This window comes from Triticum urartu, chromosome 5A (genome assembly GCF_056163025.1).
Source record: "Triticum urartu cultivar PI428250 chromosome 5A, HENAU_Tu73, whole genome shotgun sequence".
NCBI classification, from domain to species: Eukaryota; Viridiplantae; Streptophyta; class Magnoliopsida; order Poales; family Poaceae; genus Triticum; species Triticum urartu.
Window position 1 is genome coordinate 654,982,014 of NC_141877.1, and position 8,236 is coordinate 654,990,249.

At 40.6% G+C, this 8,236-nt stretch overlaps 1 pseudogene across 1 annotated transcript; it reads left to right on the plus strand.

Moving 5' to 3' along the window:
- Nucleotides 1-664: 664 nt before the first annotated feature.
- On the plus strand, nt 665-5,444 carry LOC125506392 (uncharacterized; annotated as a pseudogene). Its single transcript, XR_015603022.1, has 5 exons — nt 665-975; nt 3,123-3,226; nt 3,659-4,498; nt 4,568-4,728; nt 4,852-5,444. The product of XR_015603022.1 is annotated as an uncharacterized LOC125506392 (transcript).
- Nucleotides 5,445-8,236: the final 2,792 nt, after the last annotated feature.

Here is an 8,236-nt window from a genome sequence, read left to right on the forward strand (position 1 = left end):
AGATATCGGCCTTATCGGTTGACATTTCGGTCCATATCAGGTGATATGTTTGAAAATGATATTTACAAAATGATATGTTATGTATATATCGATAGAGCCCCAAAAATGATATATCGGCCTTTATATCGGTCATATCGGCCTTAAAAGCTTGGTCCATCATCAGCAGGCTTGTATATTTATCTAGGATGTGTAACATGTATGCAATATTCATCATCAGCAGGCTTGTATATTTATCTAGGATGTGTAACATGTATGCAATATTTTGAACCAACTTCCTCTATCTTGAAAAGTAACAGCCAAAAATATTTATTGAGTTCCGCCTCAATGTCTCCAACATCATCTATTCAAGAATGGAGGGGCTGTAGTTATGTATATCGAATCAACTAAATTAGAAATCACAATAGAGTTCTCGCCAAAAAAAAATCACAATAGAGAGAATTTAAATATATACGTATATGCAACCAGGAAAAAAAAGTTTTGCGAGTTTGTGTTAAAAAAAGTTGTTCACGGACAATTAAACGGGCCAAAAATTTACATGCCAAAGTCTGGCCGGATCCCCTAAAAAAAAAAAGTCTGGCCGGATGGCCGCGCAAACGAATAATCCTGCCTTGCTTTGCCCTGTTTTTTTTTTTTTTTGAAGGGTTGCTTTGCCCTGTTGCGGGGGTGAGAGTCCGTTTCCTCTCGTGGTGGGGTGGGTAGCCCCGTCAGGCGGCGCCGACGCTATTTCCTCGGCCGCGCCTTGTTGGCTTCGCCTCGAATTCGAATTAGAGATAGAAGCGCGGGATCCCCTCCCCGCGCGCCCTATTCTGTGTGGACAGATCCATTGGCATATACGGAGTAGAAGAGGAACAGAGGTTGAGCCCTTTTTGGCGCGCTCGATTTCTCGCTTTCGTATCATGGGGTTGCTAGCTCTGAAGCTGCTCATGTCCAGGCAGCGGGGCAGCAAGCATCTCGGCGGCCAGATTCAAGCCCGCAGTAAGTCGTCTCTTAGCCCCTTCTCGGCTTATTTGTTTGCGGTTTCTGTCCCGGAGGAAAAAAAAACTGATCTTTTGGGGATTAGTTACTACTTAGACCTGAATTCTTGCCAGGCCTGAATTCTTTTGGGGATGAACCAAAACGCTCCTTTTTGGTAAGATAAGAGGAAGTTTTTGGAGGCAATCAAGGAAAAGGCCCCTGGCATGGACGGTTATAACACCTCCTTTTAGTTGCAGTGATGATCTGATACAGGAGATCGGCGACATCGTAAACCACCAGATCTCCTCCCTTCCCATTAAGTATTAGGGATTACCACTAAGCACGAAGAAACACAGAAAGGAAGATTTTCACGGTTTGATTGACAAGCTAAGAGACAAGTTGCCTGCTTGGACTACTTGACTTTTATACATCAGAATGATGCATGCAGCCATATTATGAACTAAAGTGCGGAAAAGAGCCTTCTTAGGGAAGGGGACTGATGTTGTTCATGGTGTTCATTGGCAAATGGATTAATGGATTCACAATTGAAGAACTTGCTACGGAGATTTTCCACTTGGTTCATCCAGAAACCAGAGTGAAGAGAACGGTCATTGATGCCATGACCAATGGCAGATGGATTAAGGATATCAAGAAACCAATCAATGTACTTTTCTTTGTGCAGGCGCTTGCATTGTGGGATATCCTCTCTCAAGTTCATCTTAACCGTACCTGAATGCTACTGACTCTTGGAATTGGAAGTGGGAGGCCAAGGAAGTTTTCTCCGCAAAGTCTGTTTACAAGGCGTTTTTAGCACTTCGATCACTAACCTATCGGCTGATGCAATCTGGTAGTCTTGGGCTCCACTTAAATGCAATTTTTTCTTATAGTTAGTCGTTCGTGGAAGGATATGGACGACAGAACCTCCCTCATAACAAGCTATGTTTCTTCTACTCTTCTGTGATATGGTTCAGGAAAACATCCATCACATGTTCATGGAGTGCGCAGTCGTGAACTCTGCATTGGGCTGATCTGCAGGAGGTCATCCCACAAATGGATTCAAATTTGATCATGCTTATCACCTGTAGCATCTAGTGGCATTCGGCAGATCTAGGCTGCAAGGTGACAAGATAATTTTTTTTGAAAAGAATTGATCTAGCAGTGGAAGGGAAGAGTTTTTTTTATAATATCTTCAAACCAATACAGCATATCGTTGATCTGATCAAAGCTTTGGGCGGTGGCTAGCCCGTGATGTTTTCCTTTGTACCGAAAAAGGCTTTCGCCCCGCTTTATATATAAAGCAAACCGCCCAAGCAACAGAGAACACAAAAGTTCACACCACACACACACACACACACACAGAACGAAAGTACGAGGGTCTTACTCTTTCTGTTTTGTGGTTGTTTCTGCATTGTCGTTGGTCTTGTCAGGTCCTTTGCTGGTAGTTTTCATTTTGGTAGAAGGTCGTATTCGGCTTTGTCAGGTCGCCCGTAACCTTTCTATAGCTTCAACTTCTCCTTTCTTAACATATCCTACATGCAGTTCTCCTGTATGGTTCGGAAAATTATGTTGATCAAAGTCTGAAAGCCTGACAGACAATGTCTTTTACTTGACCTTAAAATCTTACTTTGGTGGACAGCAAGATTGATCCCTTTTTTTCTTTCTGTTTTGCGTAGTCACTCAGGGACTCTCCAACCGAGCTCCCGTTGGTTCAGAATGAATTAATTATTGAAGATTTGGAGAGGCAAAAGATTCAATGATACTTCTCTACCATAGATCCTGAGCCAGGAGTATCCATTCAAACCAGACTTGTCCCTAGGCTTCATGTGGTAACATTCAAATGTAAACTGAGCGATGGGGGCCAGGAAAGGGTAGTGGTATCACTGTCTGATGGGTTCTACATTCCTTTGAATTGAACAGAATTGATGGGACTTCTGGAATATTGCAGTCTTGTGATTTTTGAAGTTTCTAGTGTCCTTTCACAAAACTTAGATAAGGGAAGCAAACTAGTAGATCTCTGTGTGTGCTTGAGTTTGGTGTTTTTGAAGCTGCTAGTGTCCTTGTGCAAAATTTAAATAAGGGAAGCAAACTAGATTTCTGTGTGCTTGAGTTTGTTCTTTTCGATGGTAATATCTATATTATTATTAATATCAATGCATGATGTGTCGCAGATAGATCGGTAGCTTCAGCAGCTAAAAGAAAGATCTCTTCATGCCAACACAGTAACCTTCAAGGTTGCAAGAGAATGGCATTTTCAGGGCCAGACCTTCCAGAGGTACAGCATACTAAAATGTTGATAATACTCGTAGTTAAAGTAAAACATGACTATGACTGTTCTAGCCTCAAAGTGCACAAATTGAGCTATGCTAACTAAATAAACAAAATATGGACTGATCTTGCAGTGCCGCAATCCCCTTCAGTCCTACTACAACATTAGTTGCTTTGCTCAGTTCTAACTATTTTATCTTAGAATAAATCACTATAAGAGTTACTCTGTAATACAGGGCTGTACCCGAGAAATCGGACGACCTTATAGCTATTAAAGAGCAATGATTGAAAAAATGTTCTGTATATCTAGCTAAGTATCATGCTTCACTATGAAATAAATTTTATAAAGAAACATCGTGCACATGCTCACCCCCATTGAAATAACCACTTGTCTCTACAACTCCCCTTGTGAACTTTTCTCCAATGTTTGCGTGTACAGGACATCTGGCGCCATATACATTCCCTGCTGCCGCTGCGAGATGCTGCCCGTGTTGCCAGCGTATCTCATGCATTTTTACGTTCTTGGAAGTGCCATCCTAACCTCACCTTCAGTAGGAAAGCACTGGGCCTGAATGGAATTCCATGTCAAAACGATGTAATTGCAAGGGATCTCACGATGAAAGTTGATCACATTCTGAAAAAACACTCAGGCAAAGGAGTTAAGAAATTCAGGATCGAATTATACATTATAGTTGATCCCTGTTATCTTAATAGCTGGCTCCAGATTGCCACTAAACTACGGATTGGGGAACTCGCCGTTGTTCTACCTTCAACCTACAATGCAAACTGCTATGATTTCCCGTGTGCACTTTTTGTTGATGATGGGTGTAGAAACACGATAGAGCATCTCTGCCTTGGTGGTTGTGCCTTCCATCCGACGGCTGGATTTGGTAACTTGAGAAGGCTCCAGCTATTTTGGGTTCGTATTACGGTGGATGAATTAGGATGCCTAATTTTCAATTCTTCTGCTTTGGAGCACTTGACACTAAAGTATTGCAATACGATCACTTACCTGAAGATACCTAGCCTGCTACAGCATCTCAGCTACCTGATGGTGTCTGAATGCACTAAACTGCAGTTGATAGAGTGCAAAGCTCCAAATCTCTCCACCTTTTATTTCAATGGTGGACAAGTTAAACTTCTGTTTGGAGATTCAGTTCAAGTGAAGACCATGGGAATGTGTTGTTTTGCTCCGTGTAACACCATCTACAATGCTCGTGCCAACCTGCCATCCATTGTGCCCAATATTGAAACTCTTAGCATATCTTCTGTTAGTGAGGTATACTACAAAACTTTTGATTATCAGATATAACTTGGAATGTTACTAATGTGAATTATATTCTTGAAGGTCATTAATACACCAATTGTGCCTGTCAAATTCCTCCACCTCAAGTATTTGTCTATTTCTCTTGAAGCCGAACATGGGGCTTTCCCCCCCCAGTCTACGATTACTTCTCTCTGGTTTCTTTTCTGGATGCTTGTCCTGTCTTGGAAACTTTCCACTTGGCTGTAAGTCACGTTTTCATCTCAAAAGATATCTACTCTAGTTTCTTCGGTTGTATCATCAATCCAAATATCTTCTTGGTTTTTACATTATCAGTCGATGGTCATATTAATTTTGATCCTATGCAGGTGTCGCAGACTCGCATGAAGCATGATTCGGTTTTCGGAGACCCGTCACATCTTAGGCAGAGGCGAGAATACCGCCATGAGAACATCAAGACTGTCAAGATCTCTGGGTTTTGCTCTGCAAAGAGCATGGTTGAGCTGACATGTCATATTCTTGAGAATGCAACATCACTAGAGTGTCTTATGTTGGACACGATAGATGATGTTGACGATATTGGTAGGCACGTTCATGAAACCGGTGAGTGTAACCCCATTGGTAGGCATATGATCAAAGAAGCCCGTGAGGCTCTCTTGGCAATTGAAAGGTATATTATGAAAAAAGTTCCCTCCACAGTAAAGTTAAATGTTCTAGAGCCTTGCAGGCGATGCCATGCTTTTGCTGCTTAGATGTGGCAATATCATAATTTAGTAGATTATACATTGTGGACCAAATATTGTTGCATGATGCAATATTTCACTGTGACAATGTCATAATTGAATTTATTGTTTATTACTCCCTCGGTTCCATAGTTGTCGTTAATTTAGTACAACTTTGTACTAAATCAGCGACAACTAATATGAAACGGAGGTAGTACTTTTTAGTTACAACTTACGGCGCTATTGGTTCCTTTGGTTTTTCTATTTTAAATGGGTTGTGTTAAGGTACTATCATGCTGTTGATGAGAATAGGAAGATCTGGGTTTTTAATTGCTTGGTGAAAAGAAAAGTTGTGGCATTTTAATAAACTCTAAAAATAAATATTGCTGGTCCATAGTTCACTCCCACATGTGCAGGTAGAAATCTTCAGAAAATTTAGAACATTGAAAGTAAGCCTTGAGTTTAGTGTGATGAGTCACTGTTGTGTATCCGTGCATTGCCCAAATCAGTGTTTTTTTTTTCAGGTGTTCACATTAAACGGCCGATGCAGTCTTCTCAAGAAGCACATTCCACACTGAAAAGGCTCCACTTGGATTTTTTTGGAAAAAATTCCCATTTATTCAAAAAATGTTAACACTTTCTGAAAAATAAACATGTTTTGATTTTTGATGAACAAAATTTGATTTTTGGATGAACATTTTTTGCATTTAATGAACAAAATTTAAGTTCAATGAACATATTTTGAATTCACTGAACATTAAAAAAATCATAAACATTTTTTGAATTTGATGAACAAGTGTTGAATTTGATGAACAAAATTTGAATTTCAGAAAATTTTAACCAATTTGTAAAAATGTTTGAATTTTTAAAAATTCATTAATTTGAAGAAAAAAATCCCAGATTTTGGAATTTTTTGTGAATTAGGAAAGGGAAAAATAAAAAAGAAAAGAAAAACAAAAATTCAAAGAGAAAGGGAAAAAACAAAAGAAAAAATAAAAATAAAAACCAGTTTGAGAAAGTTTTAGTACCTTCCCAAAATCAAAAAGGGCTAGTTGGGGCGGCCCAAACATATGTAGCATGAAGGGGGAATGAGGGGATGAGCACGGTCGCTACAGAGCGAAGGTGTAACATACAAAAATGAATAAAAAAAGAAACAACAAAGAGAAAAATAACAAGTAAAAAAATAAAATGAAGGCGTCGTCGTCTTTTTACAACTTGCCTTATCAATTAGAAATTGTAAGAATGCCCAGTTTGATCTTGAGTGGAACAACAATAAAATTCGAAGCTTAAGTTTTTTTTTTGACGAGAAACGTATAGCTCGGACACAAGGTTTCTCACACGTCCAGAAAAAGAAGGCCCAATAGACAAAAGACCCTCCCTCACGCTCAGCCCATGGTGCATCCCTGCCCAATAGAAGGAAAAAAAAAACAAGATCAGGCTGGTTGCACTGGGCTGAGACGATTTTTTTTGTCCAAAAGGACCACCTGACCAGATGAATTGACAAAAATGACTACCTATGAATCAATTTGACAAAAAATACCCCCTCAGCGGTGGCGGCAGGCGCGGCAGGCGACACGTGGCGCCTGCTGCCACGCAACGAGGCGGCCAACAGCCTAGAACGTGTTTTTGTTGCCGGGACGAAACGGGCTAGAGCATGTGGGCCAGGCCGACAGCGCGTGCTGCACGTGGGCCGAGACCCCGAGCCATGCCGCCACTCCATGAGGCGGCAACGCTGTTGCTGCGGCATTGCCACGCGACAACTTTGTTGTGGCAGACGACGATGATTCCCACGCCAACGATGCTGATTTCCACGGGCGGGAATCCGATGTTGTGCGGTGATTCGTATGCCCCCGAGAATCACTCACTCTGCTGGCTTTTGCTTTAGCGGACGCGACTGCTTCAGTCACTCAGCACTGCTTTTGCTTTAGCGGACGCGACCACATCAGTCACTCAGCACTGCTTTTGCTTCAAAGGACGCGACGGCGCTGCGAGAATTAACTCACTCGGTGCGGGAGTCCGAGGCTGCAGTAGGATGAGTTTTAACCTGATCTGCCGACACTACAGGGATCCTCTTCCTTTTATATGCCATACTTCTGCTCCGTGCGCAAGCATACTCTCTGTGACCTCGTTCCTCTCCTTTTCTCTCTAATTCTCTAAGTACAGAGAGAGAAAAAAAGCTCAGTAGGCACTTTCACTCGTGATTTAGGGTGATTTAGAGTTGGATTTTGAAGATGATAAAGTTGAAGAAAAGATAGATCAAGGTAAGATCTATCCATTTTTGTTTGTTTCGTTCGCATGCATGATGTTTTTACTCTTTTTGATGAGTTCATAACTAAGTATTCTATGTTGTGTTAGGCATTATTTCATCACTTTTTGAGTCATTTTAGAGCTATAGGAGTAGGAATTGCGGTGCGAAGTGAACTACGAAGTTGAAGATCGAGGTATGAGCTTTGCTATACATAGATTTTTTTTTGTGCATGCACAATGGTAATTAGTTAGTCTTTTAGCTCGTCATTAGCTATGCGATGTTAGTGCTTGGAAGTTAGAAATAATTTCAGACAACATATGTTGCATTTATACTATTTTTTGACAAGAATAGGTTGAAGATGTCGTATTAATGTTAGCTGCGTCCATTAGTATTAATTCGTAATTAGTACTTTTGTTGAACATTTAGGTTAGGTTAGAGCCAGAATTGGACATTAAATATTGTAGGGCATTATTAGTTTGTACCGTCTTATTGTAGGACATTATGTTCTATCTTAAATTTATGTTGTAATTGTTGCATGACGTTTGATAATTAGTTTGTATTATTAAAGTGTTTTCGGATGGGGAGAGAAGGAAAAATTGCCGGGAAAGAAAATGACGGAAATAATTTATGCGGGAAAGAAAATACCACATTTTATTCCAAAACTATTTTTTTTCGTCCTAATGCTTTGATCCGAGCAAGGCAAACTCATACAAACGAAATTTTAGGTGGGAAATACGCGTGATCCAAAATAGTGCAACCAGTGCATGCATGAGTGCTGTCGCC